Below are 24,780 nucleotides of genomic sequence, written 5' to 3' on the forward strand. Positions count from 1 at the left end.
CATATTTCTTTCATTCTTTGGATGGCATCTACCTTTGATGGACAAGGTTTCCTACCATATGGCCCGCACATGTGCCCCACAATGAGCACTTCTTTGACACCAAACATAGACTTTTTCCCTGACAATGTAAGATTCACTTCTTCCAACCTAGACAAAATTTTATCACAATCATTTATGTGATTTACCACAAACCTGCGACATCCCTTGAGATCCAAAGCTTCATCTTTGTCACTTTCTTCACATCCTTTGATAGGCAAATCATCAATGAAAGGCATTGTGATTTTAGGAATAAAGTCACGTAAGACCTTATTCATCCCATTCATCATATGTGCAACCGAGTTGGTTGCTCCCTGTGGCAAGGTACACATCCTTACCAAACCCAAAGGTGTCCTCATGGTTGTCAAGTCTCTGCTTTTGATTGCAAGCTGAAATTGATCAAACCCTGGGTAGAGATCCCCCATTGAGTAGATTGCCCTCCCTGCAAACGCCTCTGCAAATTCATCCACAATTGGACCTGTACCTACATTTCTAATTGTCACCTTATTCACTGGTTGCATATCTTGGATGAAGCACAGAGAAACATTCTTCTTTGGAACTGTGAACGACCTGTTTGAGTATGGAGCACAAGAAGGCTCCAAGATTCCCATTTTGATTTTCTCATTCAGTAGCTCTACTAACTTTGGCAAATGAGCCTTTGGAACCGGAATAGGCCGCAGATTCCAAGGCACATGAGGTATTGTGAAAATTACCATAGGAGCTACAATATAAGGATCAACACATCCTATCTCATGTGGCTCAAATGCAAAAGCCTTACCATGCTTTGAAAGCATTTCTTTGAAGCACTTTGTCTCCTCCTATGTTAGAAACTCCTCGCAACCAATCTGCAACTCTTGAAAAGACTCCTTTGTGAAGGTATGCCCGATCTTTTTAGGATTCTGCAAACTTGGTTGTAAAGAATCCTGTTCAATCTTTTCCCTGTTGTTGGGTGGTAAGGGTGAAGCTACTGGTTTCACCTTCTTTGCTTCACTCTTCTATTTAGTTTCAACATGGACTTCTGGGCCAACTGTTTGGCTTTCTTTAAAGGCTTCTATTACTTGATACATTTCCATAGAGCAAACTTCTACAACTTCATTTTCAAGATGCAAACTAGACCTCATTATAGCATCAAGCTCACCCATAGTATCTACAAAAGAAACTTGTTCACACAAACCCAAAACATTTTCAGTAGGCTTTAGCAACCCACTCTTTTTCATGCCTATTTGTACATTATGCACATATTGCCTCTCATATCTCTTCAAATCTTCAAGTTTTGTAAAACATACTGATCCATTCCTTGTTACCAAGGAGCTCATTGAGAAAGTTTCACCTATTTTTGGATCAGGCGAGACCCTTTTTCTTTCTATACCACTGCAATCCCGCTTCACAATGGTACTTGGCAAAAACCCATCATTTCTCTATGATCATGAAACTCTTTGCTTACCTTTGGTAGAGGATGTTCTCTAAGGTTGTCACGATTTCTTTCATGGTTTACACAAACTGTGAGAAATTGGACAACACGTCTACCATCTTTGCTACGTATCCTAGCATATGCTGAACCATCGTCCATTACCTTTGTTTCCATTCGAACTCCCACAATGTAGGGTTGTCCAAGGATGAGATGATATGAAGATGTATCCTGTACAAAGAAGTTTTGGTCAATCTTTACATCACCTATTGTTACCTTCACACCTGGACATGCTGCATACAATTCACCGGATGAATTGTTTGCCACTTTTACCATCCAACCATGATTTGTGTCCATCGGCCATTTGCACTTGTTGTAGAGACTCTTTGACATTATGTTTATTTCTGAACCATGGTCAATCAAGACAACAAATGGCTCTTCAAGATCACCTACCTTGACCAAAGTTTCTGTAGTAGCCCTTGCCCAATGACTTCGTGAATAGTAACTCCTAGGAATATCTTCAACTTCTTCATCATCATTTGAGAAATACACTTGCTTCACTCTCCCACTAGATTGGTAGCATCCTACCATAGCTCCATCATTCTCCTTATTTTGCAGTTGCATCCCTTGTGTCTTTGAGGTTTCCCCTTCAACCTGTGGACGAGAAACTTCAGCAAGGGTTTGCCTCTTCCTCTTGATTATATCAATGATCTCCTCATGGAATTCACGCTTTGCAATGCCAAGAACTTCTCCCAGAGTAAACTCAATCTTGCCATTCAAGATACTTTCCTCCAAGACTTTCTTTAAATCTGTAGCAACCTCAATATCAGATTGTAGTTTATAAGTTGGGCCTTTTGTCTTACCTTTCGTTGGCTCTTTCTTCTTTCCTGTTGTGGACTCCTCCATGAGTACTTCAGGTGGAGATGCTCCTTGTGTTGAGGGTGTTTGAGAAGGCATTGAGTCGCTTCTTCCCCCACTTCTAGAAGCTCTTTTTGATGGTCCTTCATCAGCATTCTCACGTCTGCGCTTCTCTTCTACAATTGCCTCATTTTGTTGGCATTTTGTAATGTAGGCATGCACTGACAATGAGTCCATTGGATCATTCCATCCTGTTTCTAGACATATGCAATCACCTGCTTCATGTAGAATCTCTTTTGTAAGCTTTCCCTTTTTAGCTAATTGCATGACATTTGGCCAAATTTGATCATGATGGTCACTCACCTCTTCATCATAAAAATGTTCAATTTTTACTCCATAAGTAGCTGCCTCAATTGAAGAGGTGGCATGCTTGGTTGCCATATCTTCAACTAAGGTTTGCATTCCCCCCTTCCCAAAGTTAGTTCTCAAGGGTAGACCTGTCTCTCTTAAGTGGATTTTACCATCCTTAAAAAAGACAACATCTTTTGACAAAGCATCACTAAAATCATCACAATCCCTTCTTACATGGTCTGTACTATCACACCAAATACATCTATTAACAAACCCTTCTTTGGGCTGTTGTCTTTGCCTAGGAAGTGGCCCTGATGGTTGGCCTTTTTCTTCAAGCTTTGCAAACTTCACCTTCAAGTCACGCATTCCCTTCACAAGCTCATCTAGCATGGACTCATCAAACTTAGGAGCGATAAAAGTAGGCTTTACCATTTTGTCAGAAGTTGAGGTGGAAGGACTTGTAGTGTTTACTACCATCTTGTCCCTTCTTCTTTGTCGTTTGGCAAGCAGTGAGACAGCACCTTCAACCTCATTCTAGTGTGTCTTTAGTCCTTGCTTAGCATCTTTATCTTCAAGAAGAAGCTCCAAATTTTCTTGAAACTCTTTACCTGCATCTTGTAAGAAAAGATCTGTCTTCTCTGCATCTAGTGTGGCCCTTTCTGTCCTAGTGAGTTGTGCATAGCTCTGTTATTGATAGTCCTTGCTTTGGCTTGACTACCCATTCTAAGAATGTCCTTTTGGTCACTCTCTCCGAGTCCTCCATGAAATATTCCTCCTTTAAAGCTACTTTGAGTTCTTCCCAATTTCTCCCATGCCCATCTTTAATTGCCCTAACATGCTCCCTAATTTCTGGAGCAACAACTAGCTCAAAGCTTTGAATCATCTCACCTTCTGACACGCGATGCAGCTCCATCTCCTTCACATACTCGCGTAAGTACTTGGTTACATCTTTGCCATTGAACTGATCCATTCTGTTGACGACCGCTTATATGGCCTTCGTTGCTGAAATCTCCCTTCTTTCAGTAGCATGTTGTTGTTGCATGAACATTGCAAATGCTTGAAACATTTGCATTGTTACTGGGTCAAAATGCATACCCTGTTGCTCAACATGATCACCCATGGTTACCCACAAACTCTCACCCTAGCAGATTCGCGTCGGGTTCACCAAAAATATGTCGAGAAATTTGCGGTCTTGCCAGGAAAGCACCGGGCTTATGGTTGTGAGAGTTTGTGAGAGAACTCAACAAAAACTATATGAAGGAGTTAAACCATATATGCCATGAAGACTAGGGTTTGGAAAGAAGTGCAATCAAAGAAGACTCACTCTTTCTCTCTTGCACTCTCACACACAAAGAAAGAACGCAAAAGAGAATGTCAAAACAATACGAAGATGAAAACATCAAGGCTATGGTCATATCGTATCATGGGTAATATGAAAGGGTTAATGGATGAGTTAATGGCATTCAATCTTGGCTGACCAAATAGGCTACGAATTGCTCTTTGGAATTGTAGTTTTGTGCTTACCATAATATATATATTTTGTCTAGTGATTGGGATTAATTGTGTGTACAAATCCTCTAGGTTCATAGCAAGATAACTACGCTTACATCAAAAGAAAAATTATAGTCTATATGAGAGGTAGTATGATGGGATCTGGTGATAGAAGTATTTCATTGAGCCTTTCAGGGCCGAAGAGAAACACTATACGTTGTTGAAAGTGTATTTTACGACTAATCCATACATTAATTCTAATAGATCGTACAGAGTGAAAGCGATAGAAATGATCATCATGTGGGTTATTCATCTAGGATAGTATGTGAGAAATGTAGATATGAGAGAAGTGAAGAGATGAGAAGTTTCCCTCCCAAGCCCTATTCTTGCCCGTAGGCAATAAGGATACTGCGGGGAGAGATGTACCTGTAGCAAGAGAACCTTGAGAGGATGAATTACTAAGAATGAGAGAGATAGGTTTGGTTAAGGAGATGAGATTAGATACATATATATATACATATGTTGGATTAGATATGAAAATGAAAACAACAAGAAATCAAGAAAACATCAATGTAGAACACATCTTACTTGAAACCCTTCGGCACCATTATTGATGGGAGAGAGAAGAAGAGTGGATAATTCCACTTTGATTGATATACCAAGTGCAAAACCTTCTTTGATTAGAGTTGATCTTCCAAGGTTAGTTTGTTGCAAGAATGGCTAGTCTCCCTCTAGGAGAAAGTGTAGGCTTGGGCTTATGTTAATGGCTAAGTACAATTAGGCATTACTACTCACTCCCTCGAGAATTCCTCTCATCAATGGCTTGAATGCTTGAGTTCTTTCCAAGGAAGAAGAGGTCCCCTTTTATAGGTGAAGGGAACCCACAAGGGTTTACACACAGAGAGGAGCCAGTGTGAACAGGAATTGGAAAAGTTGGAAATGAGCTGTCCCTGCATGATGTGGGCAGACTGGGGTCCAGTATTTTGATCATATCTTTTCAACCGTGGCTCCAAATAAAACAATAAAAATATGGAAAAAAACTTTAGCTCATTAGCTACGATTTTCATTTTAAAATCGTTTTCCAATTCGGATTGGAACCTTGTGTAAAAAATTCATCAAAATAGGGTCCATTTATGGCAGCAAAAGTCTTCATGTGGTCTCCTTAGCCTAGACTTTCATTTAATTCCAAAGGACACCTCATGCCATATGAAAGCATGACATTGCTCTTTCACAAAGTTTTGTAATCATGCTTGCAATAATGCATTAAAATAAGTGTATCTTTGAAATCATGCCACCTAGTGTCCCACTAGGATTTGATTCTCTCCTAGTAGCTATTTAAAAAGAAATATAAGAAAAGTATAACAAATACATAGAATATATATATATTGGAGTTTATCCTAGATATAGGATCTAGCTAGGGTGTGAGATGATAATGAAATAGTAGAAATAAAGAATCAATGCTTTTTGCCCCAAGTTAAAGAGGCGGAGCTATGGATGCTTTTCCCATAGTATTTTCTGATGGTAAAGTAAGGATATGTTACCCTTGAGAAAAATAATAGGATGAGATAGAAGGTTTATTATTATATTTAAATATGCATATGTACACTATAGAAAATATAATTATGTATCTAAAAAAATACAAGATAGATCTTGTAGCATGCGTTCCCACTATGTACGTGTCACAGCACGACATCCACCCCCTCTAAACCTGCACATCCTCCGGTATGTGCCACATTGTCTCTTTGTAAGATTAGACCTCTTGTACATCTTCCTTGTCTTCTTCTTCACTGGATGATTCCAGAGCTTCATGTTCACTTTGATCTTCACCTGTGTTTTTCTCTTCTTCCTCATCAATATCTTCTAGATCATTGTCTTCTCTTCTCTTAAACATTTTAATCCTTTTTCCTGCAATGGGAATCTTTACTTCTGTACCATCTAGTTCAGACAAGCTGTAAGTAGCATTTTCATGCACATGCTTTACAACATACGGTCCAAACCATCTTTTTGAGAACTTACGCATGACTGTGTGCTGGTTATCAAGGCTACTATCATACACTAAAACCCAATCACCTTTATCAATTGCTTTGCTCCTTAGTCGATGTCGCTTATCAAAATAGTCCTTGTTTTTCAACCTTGCATTTTTGAGTCGTTCTTTTGCAGCTTCAATGTCTCCAGGTCTTCTCTCTAGCTGCCTTATACGTAGTGCAAGGAGATCTTCCCTACTAAGCCCCTCTTGCCAAGGTAGTACATTCCATGTGGGAATTGTATCCTCAATCGGCATCACTCGTTTTTGACCATGCATTAGCTCCGCAGGCATGTAGCCAGTTACTGAGCTATGTGTTGTACGATCAGCCCATAAAGCATATGGTAACAATTTTGGCCACTCACCAACTCTTCCTTCGCAAGCCTTGGCCAAAGCTTTTATGATAGGAGGATGCCCTCTTTCACTCTTTCCATTGCCTTCAGAGTTGTAAGCTGTAGTAAGAGAAAGCTTGATCCCTAATCTAGAAAAGAACTCCCTTGCTTCTTCGACATCCAGCTCACCTCGATCTGCAGTGATTTTTCCCACACAGCCATAACGGCAAATCACCTCATCAAGAAGGAATTTGCACACAGCTTCTGTGGTCTTAGCTCTTAATGCTCGTCCTTCAACCTAGTTAGTTAGGTCCTCTCGTGCAAGAACCAAGTATCTCATCTGCCAGAGTCCTAAAGGCATCGTGATTAGATCCACAACCCATTTATAGTGCATGGCTAGTGGATATGTAGGGTGCAATCCATCACGATGTCGAACATTTGAATACATTTGACAAGTTACACATGACTCTACAAACTGAGATACATCTTTCTACATACCCTTCCACCACTATTTTTCTTTCAACTTGGAGAAGGTTGCCCACACACCCCTGTGTCCAGCCCATAGACTCTCATGAAACTCTTGCATGAGCTTTACTTGAGTCTCTTTTTTACATATAACCCGTTGTGGTGTAGCACCCTTTTGTTTAGGATGCTTCCATAAGTAACCATCCCTTAAAAAGTACCCATATGCTTTCCTGCGTATCCTCTTGAATTCTTGTTCAGACCAATCATCCTGTTTTGTTAGAGTACTCAAGTACCTTCCAATAGAAAGCCAATCACCTTCATAAAGATCTTTCAAGAACAATTCAAGCGAATTAGTCATGCAAACATTATTACCTTTGACATGAGAGATAGAATAGAATTTTGTGCCTACATCATCTCCCTCATCAATCATTTGTGAATCATCTTCATACCTTGCCCTTGATAGCATATCTGCCACTGTATTGTCTTTACCTGTAATGTGCTTAAACTCGGGATTTAAGGACTTAATGTAGGCAGTCCACCTCAACATAGCAATGTCTGGTGTTGAGCAGCTTGTAATCATCCCAAGAAGTGGTAGAAAATCTGTTTCTACAACCACACATGCACCAATTAGGTACTCTTTCCCACTTTTCAAGGTTGTAACCATACCCCATAACTCTCTCTTTATCTGTGGATAGTTTCTTTGGCTAGCACTTAGTACCTTTGCTCCAAATCTTACCACATACCTGTGTCCTTCTTTGTCATCTTGCCCTATTGCCCATCCAATCCCTGTAGGACTGGTATCTACTGTAACAATCACTGGCCTTTGACACTCATAGTCTACCTTTCTCAAAATCGTTGTTGACTGGAGTAACTCCTTCAGCTTTTTCATGGATTTTACATGTGCTTCTGTCCATTTAAAATTTTGATTCTTCCTAAGCAGCTAATAAAGAGGATCAGCTACATGTGCATAATGTGGAATCCAAATAACATAGAAGACACATGCTCCTAGAAACCTTCTAACCTCAGTGATGCTAGTGCATATTTCTTTCATTCTTTGGATGGCATCTACCTTTGATGGACAAGGTTTCCTACCATATGGCCCGCACATGTGCCCCACAATGAGCACTTCTTTGACACCAAACATAGACTTTTTCCCTGACAATGTAAGATTCACTTCTTCCAACCTAGGCAAAATTTTATCACAATCATTTATGTGATTTACCACAAACCTGCGACATCCCTTGAGATCTAAAGCTTCATCTTTGTCACTTTCTTCACATCCTTTGATAGGCAAATCATCAATGAAAGGCATTGTGATTTTAGGAATAAAGTCATGTAAGACCTTATTCATCCCATTCATCATATGTGCAACCGAGTTGGTTGCTCCCTGTGGCAAGGTACACATCCTTACCAAACCCAAAGGTGTCCTCATGGTTGTCAAGTCTCTGCTTTTGATTGCAAGCTGAAATTGATCATACCTTGAGTAGAGATCCCCCATTGAGTAGATTGCCCTCCCTGCAAACGCCTCTGCAAATTCATCCACAATTGGACCTGTACCTACATTTCTAATTGTCACCTTGTTCACTGGTTGCATATCTTGGATGAAGCGTAGAGAACCATTCTTCTTTGGAACTGTGAACCACCTGTTTGAGTATGGAGCACAAGAAGGCTCCAAGATTCCCATTTTGATTTTCTCATTCAGTAGCTCTACTAACTTTGGCAAATGAGCCTTTGGAACCGGAATAGGCCGCAGATTCCAAGGCACATGAGGTATTGTGAAAATTACCATAGGAGCTACAATATAAGGATCAACACATCCTATCTCATGTGGCTCAAATGCAAAAGCCTTACCATGCTTTGAAAGCATTTCTTTGAAGCACTTTGTCTCCTCCTGTGTTAGAAACTCCTCGCAACCAATATATATATATATATATATGTATGTATGTATCTAGAAATTGTCAATATATCTTCAAGTTTATTTGAGATTGTTCCTATAACATTAAAACACCTTCTCTTCACCAACATCTTTCTCTTTCCCCACAATTCTTTCTCCCACTGGGGTGTTTAGGGCTTGGGAAGGAGAGTGGTTACATCATGTGTTGACTAATTGAATGATTCAATCATGAAGCTTTTCATCTTCATGGGTTCAAAAGAAGCTCAACAAGACCTTTTGGAGGGGGGACCAACTCCAAGCTAATCCGGTCCTCTATAAGTTGTCAGTTTTAATTGTATCTTTCTCTTCAAGTTATATTGCATGATATGATGTTATAATGTGTAAATGATGCTATGAACTCAGTGTTGCATAACCTATAGATCTCCTCTAAAACGCTATCTTAAGGGAATCACCTTTCTTTACACCAATTTATTCCATTGTTTTGAATGTTAATGTCTTTGCCCCAATGTTGTACCTAACTATGTTGAAGCTTCTAACCAGCTAAGGCGTTTTTGTTACTAGATGCATATGGCATGAACCCCCCCCCCCCTCCCCCCCTCTCACTCTCTCCACCATTGATGCCAAGACATAGTCTATGCTCAACAACGCCTTGGAGCACACTTGCACATGGTATACAAGCTCTCTCTCTCTCTCTCTCTCTCTCTCTCTCTCTCTCTCTCTCTCTCTCTCTCTCTCTCTCTCTCTCTCTCTCTCACTCTCATAACAGGTGTTGATTTCAACTCTCCTCACCGGATAGATCCTTAAGGTCGGTTGGGATAGCTTCCTACGATGTTAAAACCCTCTTCTTCTTCTTCTTGTTTTTGTTCTTCTACATATTTTTATTCTTATCTCTCTCTCTCTCTCTCTCTAGGATTCAGAGGCAATGTTCTATTAATATAAAGCTTAAATAATTCTTAGTTATGCTTGACAAGATGTGTATTGACCACCTTTGTTTTATTTGTGCCCCCTTCTTCAAGATGGAATATAGTTATCTATTATACAAAAACATGACAATGTCCATTGTTCCCGATGTCCCAATGCTACCAAACGTAGTGAGAGGTGGAAGTGCTAAATAGACCCGGTGGCCTCTACACCAAGACTATGCACAATGGCCTCATCATGGGAGGTACACAATAGGGGCCCCACCTAGCAAGGTGTGTGGCTAGGACGCATACATATACACAATCAAACATGCCATGGGAAACAACTTCAAGATTGATGTCCCAAGTGTGGGATGGGATGGTCGAAAAACAAGATGAGAGGAATGGTGAGTGAGTGAGAATGAGCTTGCTACTTGTGCATGTGTTAAGGAAGATAATGAGGTAAGGTGATAGGAATATGATGAATCCGTACACCTCAAGATGCAAGTAGCAAAATGATAGGAATATGAGAGGGAGAGAGAGAGAGAGAGAGTGTGTATGGTGGTGAATCCGCTCACCTCAACATAATCAAAAGGTGGAAAGAGCAAGCATAAACCATATTCACAATAAAGTGTATCCCAAATGACCAAGGTAGGGCACCAAGAGGGAGTGTGTTGATTGCTTGCAAAAGATGAGAAAGGGACAAGACCATAGGATGCATAATGGAGGCATGGGAGTTGATGGGTGAGGAATATCATGAGTGTAGCCCCATCATTTTTCTCCTTGATATTGTGCCTTCAATCCTTTATTACTACAAGTGTGTGGAGATATGGTTCTCATTTTGTGCACAGTGATGGTGTTGTGATTATGTGATTAGGGTTCATGCTACTAGCATATAGCACAAGGGTGTGTATGTGTAGGTGTGTGGGTATATCGGTATGGGATAGTCTGCATATGGGGTACTGTGTGTGTGTGTGTCTGCGCGTATGTGTAGTGTCTAGGTTTCTCTAGTGTGTGTGTGTAGTGTGTCATGTCCGTTTACAAAGAGGAGACCTCTTTTATAGGCCAAGAGAGTGATTAGGAAAGATATTGTGAGCAAGAGGAGTTATCACAAAATAAACTCAGTTAGAGGCATTCCCCCAATGAGAGAGCTTCGTGTGCCTTGTTTATTGACCAATTTCTGCCTAATCGCCTCCATCATGGTGAGCTTTGTCTCCATGCCTCCTTCTATAGCTTGACTCCAAGAGATTCCTTATAATATTTGAGAGAATCTTGATATAATAAGAGAAAATAGAGCAATAATGGAGAGGAATATATAAGAAATCGTGTGTGTGGAGTTGGATAATCATGACTTCTTCTCATGTGGACAGATAGGCTCCACCATTTCGGCCATATATCCCAAACCATAGTTCCAAAAATTATCAAAAAAATAGGGGCAGAAAGATCATCTCAACGCCTTTAACTTTTTTGTTGAAAACTTTTTCCAATTTGGAATGGAAAAAAAAGTGAAGGATCCCACAAAAATATGTGTCCGTCTTTTCCCTTCCAAAATTCTTCAAGGTGGGTCCCTCTTGGCTTCAATTTAATAATATTTTGTTGACTCCAACTCCATAAAACATAAGATTCTCTTCCCCTTCACTATTAACTTTTACTTTTTGTGATTTTCATGTATAAGGTCCTTCCTCCTCTTAGGGTCCTTGAAACCTTGCCATTAAGTACATACTAAGAGAGAGGTGGTCCAAAAGTTGAAAACCGGCCCTCATTAGCCCTCCCCCTGAAGCTAGAGGCATTTATCCCTCTAGTTCCATAATTGAGTTGACTGAGTAGTAGAGGAGTCGATATCTAGTTTCCTTTTGAACTAGCCAGTGCATTTGGCCATTAGTGAGATCTCTAGAACATTTACATGTTTAAATGTTCTAGAGATCTCTAGAACATTTAAATGTTTAAATGTTTAAACATTTACATGTTTAAAAAAAAAACAATATGTCCTTAAAAGGCTCCTTGGCTAGAGCATCATCAATGATCAAACAACTCAAACTGCCTTTGAGTAAATGGGAAGCCTACAGCTTCCAAAATTTTGTGTCACTGTCCTAACAATAAGACTTCTACCTCCCTCCAGAAAGGGTAAGATTTGTAACCACCATAAGTGAAAGGATAAATGACTATCTTGGCTCCTTCCAAGAGAAAACTTAGGATCATGATTCCTAAGAGTGTACCAAGAGTCCTCCATCTACGGCTTCCTTGTTGATGTAAAGTCCCAGTTTTCTTCAAAACCTACCTAACCACTATCGGTGAAGCTAGTAAAAGAGTCAATATCATCTTAAATGCTATCAAAATTGAACATTTCCTTCTTTGATATCGGTAATAAGCAACAAACATGTAGCTTAGTGACAAGCTTGATACACAATGTACCAAAGTGCATAGCATATACAAAAGGTAAGTTGAAATCCACTCATTGAAAAACACTTCATCTTGACTATATGCATGCAGAACCATACTGCCATCTTTCTCACATTAAGATCCATTTCTATGACCCTTATGCACATCCCTTGTGCTAAGGGTTCTTCAAATATTTTCTTAAATGAATCTAACATAGTATGATCAAACATAGTCTCTATATCTAGGCTGCCAAACCTAGATTGCCAATAAGTTACCACTGCATCCACTTGCTTAAGAATCTCCTGGCCTAAGGGTGACTCCAAAATCCCACTGCTTGGTAACAAACATTCGAGTTTGGTCTGCAATTGCTTCCGTTGATTGGTGTAGTGACAAATACTTTATGCTTCCTTCTTGCAACTGTATATTCGGTGGATCCACCTTGTTGTGATAAGTGAGAATGAGACCCATGATTTCAAGAGAGTTGTCACTATCATTTGTTGTGGTAGGTTCCTCCTCCTCTGATGTTGTATTAGATTTTATAGAGAGTGCACTAGTCTCTAGGTCCATTCCTTGTTGCTTACTGGCCTTCATGGTGTATGGGATGTCCTTGCACTTTCTAGCTTTCATATTAATAATTTTTGTGTCGAAATATTGATTTTCTCTCATGGCCACGAGCCATGGTCTCTCTGATATATTTGGGTAGCCCTCCCCCTTAGGGATGCTTAAGCCCTACATAGAAACATCATTCACAAGATCACAGGATTCTGTACGACTCACCAATAGTAAGATCTGAAATGCCATTTTTTTTCTCGTGACTTAGACTTCCTCTTGGTTGACTTCCTTTTGGTCTTCATCTTTTCTTCCCTTTGTGAAGCTTCCTCAGTATTAGATTGCTTAACTTCCATGGTGTCTATCTCTTCAACATTGTTCTTACCCTCCTTCACTCCCTTGATGTGTTTCTCCACTTTCATCTTGTAAAGGCTAATGACACTCACTACCAGGTTGCCATCTAGTGGTGGTGGTTAAGGTGGAATGAGGGTATGTGGCGGTGGTTGTGGTTTCACAGGTCATTGTAATATTTTCACGGGCCCGTGCTTGTTGTGGTGGCCTTGGTGGTGGTGGTATTTCTCTTGATGATGAAATATGGTTTTTTCTTGCTCCTCTGTTGAAATTATACCTCCTTGGGTGTGGGCAGTAATACATACCATGGCCATCTTCTCCACAGCAGTGGTGTTGTTGGTTTTGCCTTTGTTGTCCTCTCCCTTGCTCTTTATTGTAGTTGTGTGCATGCCCTTGTTCCACCAAATGCACAAATAAATTCTCCAACTAAGTAGTGATGCAGCTCAAAAGGTCTTGCTGGTCTTCTAATGCCACCTGTGGTTGGGTTCTTTGAGAGACTATTCGAGTTACTTGGGTTAGTCAAACTGACTTGATTCCTCTAACTGGTTGACTCTTGCTTGCATGTACAGCTTCTTGTCTTTAAGCGGGCTACTTCCACTACCCACTCATATCTTGCAGGGAATCTCCCCTTCACCTTCTCTTTAAGCGGCAACTCATATGTTACAGGGAATCTCCCCTTCACCTTCTCTTTAAGCGGCAACCACAGGCCAGCAAATGAAAAAGTCCTTCTTCAATAAATTGGGCGCTCCCTCACCTTCCTCTAGTGAATCAACCAATCTCTCCCACAAATCCACAAATTTGGATTCATAAGTGGCATACTCTAGTAGACCCCCCTGCTTGGACTCTGTTAGAAACTGCCATAACCTTTTTGAGGTTGTGCCTCCACCAAACCTCTTCACAAATGCAGCACGTAGTAAGTCCCATACATCCTTGGTAGCTTGGGGCAAAGCATTGTACCAAAACTTGGCCTCTAAATTCATTAGTAAAGGAAACATTTGTAGTCGTAAGGCATTATCATCCTTGTTGGAAACCACACAAGCGATGTCAAAGTTATCGAGAAAATCAATGGTGATGTCTTCTCACTTCTTGCCACTGAATGTGGTAACAGAGACACTTGCCATGGTAGTAAATCAATGAGCAGACAATCACAAATTTTTGTACTTTTTTTTGGAATGACTTAATGATTCATAAAGGTTTATACATGGGTGAAACTTGAGTAGGAGCTAAGAAGAGCACAAGGGTAGAATAGAATAAAGATGCTTACATCAAAAGAGTAGTAGTAATCAAGAATGTGCAAGATGAGGGGATGTGGGGATCTAAGGATTTCATCAAGCATCTCTGCTCCAAATAGGAAAACAATCATTTTTTAGTAGAATACCTTCCTATCAATGTACATGTTTACATGCATGTGTTGCAAGAAACAAAAAGAAAAGACTTCTCGCCTACTGTTATTATCCATGCTAGGTGTAGGGCAAGGCTTTGACCACTAGAGTTGCATACCTTAAGTGTTGACAAGGTGACACCTTCACCATAGGCCTCTACCTCTTGTTGAATTCCACATAATCCTCCACATTGGGCTTAAAATAGACTCGGCAAGAAGATTCTAACTCAACCGGATTTCCAATTTTCATGCGGGCGACGAAGCTTCGGTGGTCGTACTGCACCTGAACTCTCCAGGTCTAGAGAGTGCGTAAGCCCACTTGCTTTCATAAAATTCTTTTGGCTTTGTGGCTTGGAATTTATGCTTGATGTAGTTGACGACTCTTCTCTGACCGTTGGAGAGAAAACACTTGGTGCTATGAAAAATATGATTGATGTGAGAGTGCTAATTCGGTTCTCAAAAGTAAAACTCATCTTTTTTCTTCACCTCCTCTGACGGCACTCATTGGACATAATTCTTTGGTTGATAGCAGTGATGACATTTTCTAGCCTCCCTCTTGATGCTCTTTATTTGCAATTAGCACGAGAAATGCAAGCTGGGGAGCTTACCTCTTGGATATCGACGACACTACAACCTGGCCGTAGCAATTTGATAAGGCCTTGAGTGCTCCTACAGTTTCCTCTTCTTCATTCCTCCAATTTGAAAAATCTTGTAGCCACTCCTCCATGATTGATGGCATGCATAGCTTCTCTTTGCTGATTGCAGGTCTTTGCAAAAACCTCCTCAGTGGGGGCACCAAATGAGAGGCAAAAGTGAAAAACAGACCTGGTGGCCTCTACACAAAGACTATCCACAATGGCCTCATCATGGGAGGTACACAATAGGGGCCCCACCTAGCAAGATATGTCGCTAGGATGCATACATATACACAATCAAACATGCCATGAAAAATAACTTCAAGATCCACGCTGCAAGTGTGGACTGGGGTGGTCAAAAAACAAGATGAGAGGAATGGTGAGTGAGTGAGAATGGGCTTCCTACTCATGCATGTGTTAAGGAAGATAATGAGGTAAAGTAAACAACAAGTATGCTCACTTCTCATTCTAGAGGTGGCGAATCCGTACACCTTAAGATGCAAGTAGCAAAATGATAGGAATATGAGAGGGGGGGAGAGAGAGTGTGTGTGTATGGTGGTGAATCTGCACACCTCAACGAAAGCAAAATGAAAAGAACAAGCATAAACCATACTCACAATGAAGTGTATCCCAAACGACAGAAGATATGGCACCAGGATGGAGTGTGTTGATTGCTTCAAAAAGATGAATACAATAGGTAGCACAGGGCAAAAATATGAAAAAGGGACAAGATCGTAGGATGCATAATGGAGGGATGGGAATTGATGGCGAGGAATATCATGAGTATAGCGCCATCATTCCTCTTCTTGAAATCGTGCCTTCAATCCTTCATTACAAGTGTGTGGAGATATAGTGCTCATTTTGTGGATGGTGATGGTGTTGTGATTAGGGTTCATGCTACTAGCATATAGCACAAGGGTGTGTATGTGTAGGTGTGTCGGTATGTGGGTATGGGATAGTGTGCATATGGGGTAGTGTGTGTGTGTGTGTGTGTGTGTAGTGTCTAGGTCATTTACAAAAGAGGAGGACTCCTTTTATAGGGCAAGAGAGTGATTAGGAAAGATACTATGAGGAAGAGGAGTTATCACAAACCTCAATTAGAGGCATTCCCCCAATGAGAGAGCTCTGTATGCTCTACTTATTGACCAATTTCTACCTAATCGTTTTCATCATGGCGAGCTTTGTCTCCATGCCTCCTTCCATAGCTTGAATCCAAGAGTTCCTTATAATATTTGAGAGAATCTTGATAAAATAAGAGAAAATAGAGCAATAATGGAGAGAAATCTATAAGAAATTGTGTGTGTGGAGTTGGATAATCATGACTTCTTCTCATGTGGACAGATAGGCTCCACCATTTCGGCCATATCTCCCAAACCACAGCTCCATTTTTAAAAAAAAAATAGGGGCAGAAAGATCAGCTCAATGGCTACAACTTTTTGTTTGAAATTTTTTTCCAATTCGGAATGGAAAAAATAGCAAAAAATCCCACCAAAATATGTGTTTGTCTTTACCCAAAAGTCTTCCAGGTCGTCCCCTCTTGACTTCATGTTCAAGCCTTGTGTCTGCAATTGAATTAGGCTTGGATTTGATAATATTTTGTTGACTCCAACTCCATAATGCATAATATTCTCTTCCCTTTCACTATCAACTTTTACTCTTTAGCTATAGTGACCTCAGGTAGGGATCGTCGGGTAGAATCCGCATCCAATGAAATTTCCTTTTTTGTAGAGTTTGTTGCTACCTCTCCTTATTTTGGAGATCCAAATTTGTCAAAACCATAGCTACGTACAAAATAAGTACATAGTTTTTTTGTTATTTTATGTATCGGTCCTTTCTCCTCTTAGGGTCCTTGAAACCTTGCCATTAACACTAGGTTGGTAACCTAACAGGACATAAAAGTGTCCTTTCAGGGTTTTGAAAAAAACCTCCAAAACCATAGTAGATCCACTCATTTTGTGATATCCTTTCATGAGGTTATAGTTCAAGGCCTACCACACATGTAAAAAATAAGAAACTTGTAAAATTTCTCATCTTTTGGTCACACCAAGCCTCCAAAGTTGATGGACCAGTACATTTTCATCAAAATAGTCATTTCTTACGTTTTGTTGCATAAAAATAAAATTAGGGATTTTTGTAGGACTTGAGATAAATTCCCTAGTTAACTTCAATGGGTTGGTGACCAAAACATATGATTGTTTCTCACTCACTATTTTTTGTTTTGCCAAAAGAAATAGGTACAAAAAAGTTGAATTTTTACCATTCTGCAAACCTATCATCAAAGTTTCTATAGCCACGCTCAATAAAAATAATATATGCATGTTTTCTTAGTTCCCTATTGTTCTTTAGGTTCATAAGGAGCCATGGAGCATGTCAAAAGAATATTACATCTCTTACCAAGGGGAATCTTGGGGACAAAGATGAAGTGCTAAATACAGCAAACATGAAAAATCTAGGTTCAACATTATGAGTTGTAGAATCCCATAGAACTATTCAATATCTAGCCAAATTTGATCCTTATGACTAGATATGGTTACTACCTACAAAATGCATGTAGTTGTCACAAGAAACTAACAATATTGAAAAAGCTATACTTGATATACTAGAATGTTTCGTTTTCTTCGATAATTGAAAAAATCAATCATCGTTGTCTACTATGCAAAATAGGGTATTAGGTGCCCCAAAACTCAAGGAATATTAGCTTTATATTACAATATGCGACATAGAAAATCAAAACTGCATTTGGATATCATGAAAGCCACCAAAAAAATCATAGAAGAGCTAAAATTGGCTAAAAAACAGGATTTGACAATTTTTGTAATTTGGTCATAACTTACAACTTTAACATTTATTTCTCCCTAAAAGCATCAGGACATGTTGAGGACTACTAAAGATAGTTCTCTAGCATTATAGACCTCACAAACATGAATTCTAGAGTGGTATAGTTGCAAAAAGTTGAGAAAAGCCAAAAACAGAACCCGTTTTCTCACACAGTTTAGTTTGTGAAATGTTGTGCAAGGACAAGGTTAAAGATGGAATTGATATTCGAAAAAAATGTCGAGTTTTTTTTCAGCTCATGAGACAACTTTCTAGATAGATAGCACCTCAAATTCCATTTTGAAACTCTTGACATAATTCAAGGAAAATGGTCACTTAACAGGACATAAAAGTGTCCCATTACCAACCTAGTGTTAAGTACATACCAAGAGAGAGGTGGTACAAAAGTCAAAAAGAGGCCCTAATTAGCAACTAGCTCTCCGCCTTGCATCTCCCTTTTCTTGCCCATCTATGGACACTCCGAATGAACTTTTTTCTAAGAACCTGGAAATGTACACAGGGGCGGTAAATGAGAGGTAAATTGACTATATTTGAATTCTTTGGCACTAAATCTCTCTCTCTCCCCCCACCACTAATGGCTGGGTTTACTCTTGCCCTTACCCGCGTGGATTTACACTAGGATATCTATGCCTTGGTTTACACTTGCATATGGTATACAAACTCTCTCTCTCTCTCTCTCTCTCTCTCTCTCTCTCTCTCTCTCTCTCTCTCTCTCTCTCTGTGTGCCCCCACCACTCATGGCTAGGTTTACTCTCTCCCTTACCTATGTGGATTTTGTAAGGTCTCTGACCCCGATAAAAAAGAACACCATTGTACCTTGAAATGAACATAATGGAATCAGTTACTATTTTTAGCAGTTTTCTAAATTTTGTCAGTGCCATGATGTTCAGAATGTTTTAAAGCTTCGAAATGTGAATTAAAATAATTTTTGTAAAAAAAATCCAAAAATAGAAAGTTTTTGGTCGCCCGACCCGTCTAGTTTTGACCGTCTCAAAAAATTGCACCCGTACCCCGAATTTGAAAAAAATGCATTTTCGGACCCAGGGGCTGCTAAATATGGCAGGTACTCAGTCCAGTACGTCTTAGTTCGAGCTCCGTATAGAAATTTACGGCGTCAAAATCTGACTCGTATGACCCGTTTTAGCCTAAAACCAATTTTTCATAAAATTGTCCAGGGAGGCACCGGGGGCCCGGGACTGTGTGGGAACAGGTTCCAGGCCACTCCAGACCAGCTTTAGTAGCTAGGGGGTGCTCTCTTGCCTTGTGGGAGTCTTTGGGAAGTTTCCAAGCTTGCAACTAAGTGTGAGAACTAGTTAACTAAACCAACTGGACACTTGGTGGGTAGGGGAACTGAACTTGCCAATGCAGGGACTGAGTGCTCCTGCAGATGCATTTAGCAAGGCTGGTCGATTTTCAGCCTATAGGAGCCTATTTAAAGGCCTACTCACACACACACACACACACACATATGCTCACACACACATAGTGCACACACACACACCTACACACTGGGGAGGTGTTGCCGGTGCACACACCTTTTGAAGAAGAAGCAAGGAGGGAGGTGCTGTCGAATTCGCGCCTCAAGAAGCTCGTTTAGATCAGAGAATTGAGAATATTATCAGCCCTTAATCATGGTAACCACGGTTTAATTAATGCCTTATGTAAATTCTTTTCATTTCCATCTAAATTCCTCGTCTATTATGCTTATTCCTAGTCATAATTCTCTATAATTACTCTCTAATTTCTCCTTAACCATATTCTATTATGCAATCATCATCCCATAGCTGAATTATAAGCCATTCATCACTCTTAATTAATGATTATTAGAATTTTCTCTCTCTAGGTAGCATAGTAATTAATCGGTAAGCCGGTAATTGTGTAGATTGATGAGAATCACTCTTTTTGTCACTCATCAATATTGTAGCTAAATTAAATTCATTTCTCTTATGTATTAAGATGTAATTAAGGGAAAATGAATCCGTCATTAATTCTCTAAGATTTGACTTTTCTTACACCTACGCATAAGGTGAATCTGTACCATCTATTTGCTAGGAAAGAGATTAATCATACTTAATTCATCTCTCTGATAATTCCGTTAGTGAAATCCTATTATTCTTAATCATGTAAGCTGAGTAATTATCTTTAGAGCCGGTTCCCATAGGATTATGTGTCATCCATAATGATTGTTATATGGAAAAATCTAGATCTCTCATATAAGAGGGATTATTTAATGTTGCTTATCTATCAATTGGTTTGTTATGATGCTTGCGGACCTTAGCTCTTTTCTCCAAGTTAATTATTTAAAGTAGTGAGTTTAAAATGGCCCCGGTTAAGAGGACTCGCTTTGGTGGAACCCACGACCACGAAGCAGGAACAAGCAAGGTGAACGGAAAGGGAAAAGCTCCCATGGACGAACAAATACCGGCCATCTCACGGAACATCGACGAAGAAATGGAAGAGGTAGGTCATAATTTCATTCAAGCTATTTAATTTAACATTGCACACGTTTAGTTAGGAATGAACATATCCCCAAACATGTTGGAGAAATCCGACGGAAACCTCGGCATTGAATTCATTGTACATTAAGTTCTAAAGTAGGAAGGAAATGATGGATGGGTATGCTGGTTGCAATAGGAAAGAATGTCTGCTAGGGAGAATTTAGCTCGACAAGTTCATTTTATTTCCAATGTTGAATCAATACTGACCCCCCTACTGATCACAGGGGGCAGAGTTCCTCGTTAAGGGCTCTTGAATCCACGACTTGCTTTTTATGCGGTGGATACCCACGACTTGCTTTCTATGCGGTGGGAACCCACGACTTGCTTTCTATGCGGTGGGAGTGTCCATGACGTGCTTTCTATGCGGTGGACATACCTAGTTGTATGGGCAGCTAGGCGACAACGGGAGGAGTGAACTCTCGCTGGAGGGGGGATGTTGTACCTCCAGAACATTGGAATTTTAATGAAGAATAAGTTTGAGTAGAATTTTTACTAAAATACTATCTTGGTGTTGTTTGCAATATTGGTTGAAGGGCTATCTTAACGAACAATGTGCTTTGGAATTAAAACAAGGAATGTTATGTTGAACAACCTTTGTGGTAGTAATTAGGTCACACAAGGAAGTGTGATTGTGGGGGTAGAAAGTGGGGACTTGGCTCAGGTTGCCAATGCCTACGAGATGGGTGGTCCCGATTGGTCGAGAACTCTCTGTCCCCATTGTTCTTACTTCGATATTAGTAATACTCATTGCCCCTAGAGCGGTGAAATCTCGAGGGTACGTGCCTCTAAAACATGGGGAAAAAGGCGCTCGGGGTTTATCTCCTCTTGGAAGGTGGGTCTTAGGATCGCTAGATAGTTGAAGTACACTTCCCTTGTGAGGTGGAGCTAGATCTCCTTGCTAGTAGGCCTGTGATGAGAGATCGTTTGCTAGTCAAACCCCGAACCATTTTGTTTGCTTCTGCAATAGATCTAGTGGCCACCAAGTTCACCATCAGATCCTCCGTCCTGATATGGCGGGTTGGGGACCTCACAAATTTACACTAGGCTATCTATGCCTTGGTTTACACTTGCTAATGGTATACAAACTCTCCCTCTCTCTCTCTCTCTCTCTCTCTCTCTCTCTCTCTCTCTCTCTCTCTCTCTCTCTCTCTCTCTCTCTCTCTCTCTCTCTCTCTCTCTCTCTCTCTCTCTCTCTCTCTCTCTCTCTTTGCACATGTCGAAATGCCTTCATGAAAGGGAAAGTTCGAGTAGAAACATCCATGCATGTAAACTTGAAAAAACTTTACATCTCTCAATTCTAGAGAATTGGGATTTTTCTGAGAGGAAAAAATACCTGAAGATAAAAAACCTTATTTGTAGAAAAAAACATAGAGTAAAACTTGGGCTAATTTACATAGACTTAATCCTGGGATAGTTCATGTTTTTTATAGAAGTACATTGCAATGCCTTGATGTCCACACATTCAAAATTCAATGAGGCTTGCATGAGATTCAAAGCCCTCATACAAGACTACCTCTCGACTAATCAGAACACCAAGTGGATCTCGTGCTCTTTGGCCCGAAGCTAGTGGCAATAATGCTTGACATGTTTGGCACGAGTCCAAAGTCTTGGTCCACCAAAAATCGATTGCCCCTTTGATGCTTCTTCCTAAGCATGCCCATTTCTGTAGAGGGTTAAGGCCTTCTAAAAGCAATGAATATGGTGAATCCAAGCAAGTATAAACCTAGGCATAGTCAAGCTAGACATAAACCTGGGTAGGAGCAAATTAGTTCACATTTCAATACAAAATATATAAACCCAGGGATGACGTTGCAAAAGGGTCACTACCTTCGATGCACACTTAAGACATAAAGCCTTGTTGGGATAAATAAACTCTCTCTCTCTCTCTCTCTCTCTCTTTGTGGGCATATGTACAAATGTCCACAAAGGGAAAAGTTAAGGCAAAAACACAAGTTTCTATAAACACAGTCAACATTGCATCTTTTGGTTTCAAAAAAATTACAATGTTTTTTGGAAGGAGCCAAAAACTTTAAAAATCCCAATATTTAGATAAAAGCACAGAGTGAGACTTGAGAAAGTTTAGAGTTTTTCACAAAGTACAATGTGATGCCTTGATGCCCACACATTCTCAATGCTATGTCCAGTGGCCAAGGTCAGTATGAAAGCATGCTCTTAGTCCTTGTAGGAGCCACACGACACTGATGCAATTACCTCCCCTCTCTCTCGTTCCCACACACCACACCCTCTTGCCGTGCACATATGCACACATATACATGCACATACGCACACAACACATAAACACACTCACGCAGTCACCTATATACACACACATCTAGACAAACTCACCCATAGGCACACCGAACACACACGTATATACGCACACACCATACAATAAGAAAAAATCAAAGGAATCAATGCCAACAACAAAAAGAAGACGGCCAACTCGCGCGTCGCTAACACTAAAACCCAAAGTGGCGCTGAAGGCATACCCTAACCGTCACCGAGATGAAGCGACACGTAGCATCCCTGCTTCCCGCAACAACTACAAATTGTGACAAACTTAAACCTCACACCGACCACCCGAACCATCAACAAAACCCTTGTAAATTCCCCGAACTCCATTCTTCCCTAATAACCTAGCGAGTGGGGCTAGTGGACTGTAAAAACACTCCCCCCACCCCACTCTTTCCTCTCTCTCTATCTCGCTTACTACAGAGGCATCTAGACCTTCTACATCGACCAATGGATATTTGCAAGGACCATTGGGTAAGGACCGCCTCTCAAGCCTATATAAAGAGGCCTCCGTTAAGCACAGGAGGCACAAGTGAAGGAGGAACACATTATCTCCATGCACTCTACATTTCAAGCACCACTAAGCACATAATGCACCCCGCAATCTAGACATCTCATGGAATCATGTTTGGTTGCAAAATTGGGAATTTTAGATTTGGCAACATCACCATTTTCCCCATTCTCCACCACACCATGGTTGAGTTACTAGTCACGACCACTCCATGCACATAAGGCAGTCACTACTCTCCCGTAAGGCAACATGAGCACACTAGGAGTGAATGCATTCACACCATACTACCTTGGTCTACTCTCAATGTTGGTGATTGATGTCGACGGTGGCTGCATTGTCTTGATGTTTTTCCTCAGCTAACCTCCCCACTAACACCAACTTCACCATGCACCATATGGTGCTCGCATTCCATCATGCATTTCTAGTGCCAAGAGCCAGGTTAGTATCCGTCAAGAGCACCATTTGTAAGTGTCATTATCGCCAATAAAAGTGTGCAATGTTGTCTTGATCTTTGGGGTCCATTCTTTGCTCTCCTTAGTTTTGCTTTCCCACATTTGCGGGATGTTTCGTCTCTTTTATACCACTCTGCTTGTTCTCTATTATGTGCGGCCTCTCTAATCAGTCAGTATGCTCCATTCCGACCTTGTCACATACCTCCCTTGTACACACACTCCTGAATGTTGACTAGGCATTTTCTACATGTGGACGTTTGCTGTATCACCATTTATGGTTGGTTGCCTAGAGGGCATCTCATTTTTGATACCCTAGGTCATATATATCTGCATCCTAGCCGCATTTATGCTAGGTGGTGCCCCTCTCTACCTATAGGATTAATCCTACCTTGAGATGATGCTTGGGGATGTTCAGGCTATGTGTGGTGTAGAGGCCACCCCATATGGCATGTCATTTTCAGCCATCATTTTCTTCGTGCCCCCATTGAGGATCCTTTCATGAAACTCCTCAGTTTACAATACTAAAACCCCTAAAATTTTGTGGATGGATGAATTGTTAGCAGGGTTCACTAACTAGAGAATAAGAAGAGCTCCAACCACAACTAGAGGAACTCCGCATCTCCGTCAAAGCTCAAGTGCCAGGGGTAACGGTAATCGATTTGCAGTGGGAGAGTCAACCAACATGCCAAACTCAATGGATATACATAGGCCAAGTGCCAAGAAGAAGAACGAGTAAGTCGAGACCATGTCCGCAACCTACAACCAACCCGCAACAACAAGATGGAGGGAGCTATGCACAATAGAGAATCAACACTATTCTACTTCAATAATCGGGTAACTCAAGTCAACGAGGTAATTATCATTGTCAGTTTCCAAGTTACACATGATCCTGCATCACAGATAATAGATAACGGAAGCGCCACCATCTCCCACAAGCTTGGACAGTGACTAAGCACCTCTAAGCTTCACATGAATCACTACAACTTACCGCAAGGCAGATCACACATTTCGATATGAGTACGCTCAATCAAGGTAATACTGGACTTGAAGGCTCACTACCAGCACCTCATCGACACCATGCTGGGTGGGGAGTGCTTCTTTGAGGTTCTGGCATCAGATAAGCCATTTGTCTTACCGTTG

This window comes from Adiantum capillus-veneris, chromosome 23, assembly GCF_014529385.1.
Source record: "Adiantum capillus-veneris isolate H3 chromosome 23, ASM1452938v2, whole genome shotgun sequence".
NCBI classification, from domain to species: Eukaryota; Viridiplantae; Streptophyta; class Polypodiopsida; order Polypodiales; family Pteridaceae; genus Adiantum; species Adiantum capillus-veneris.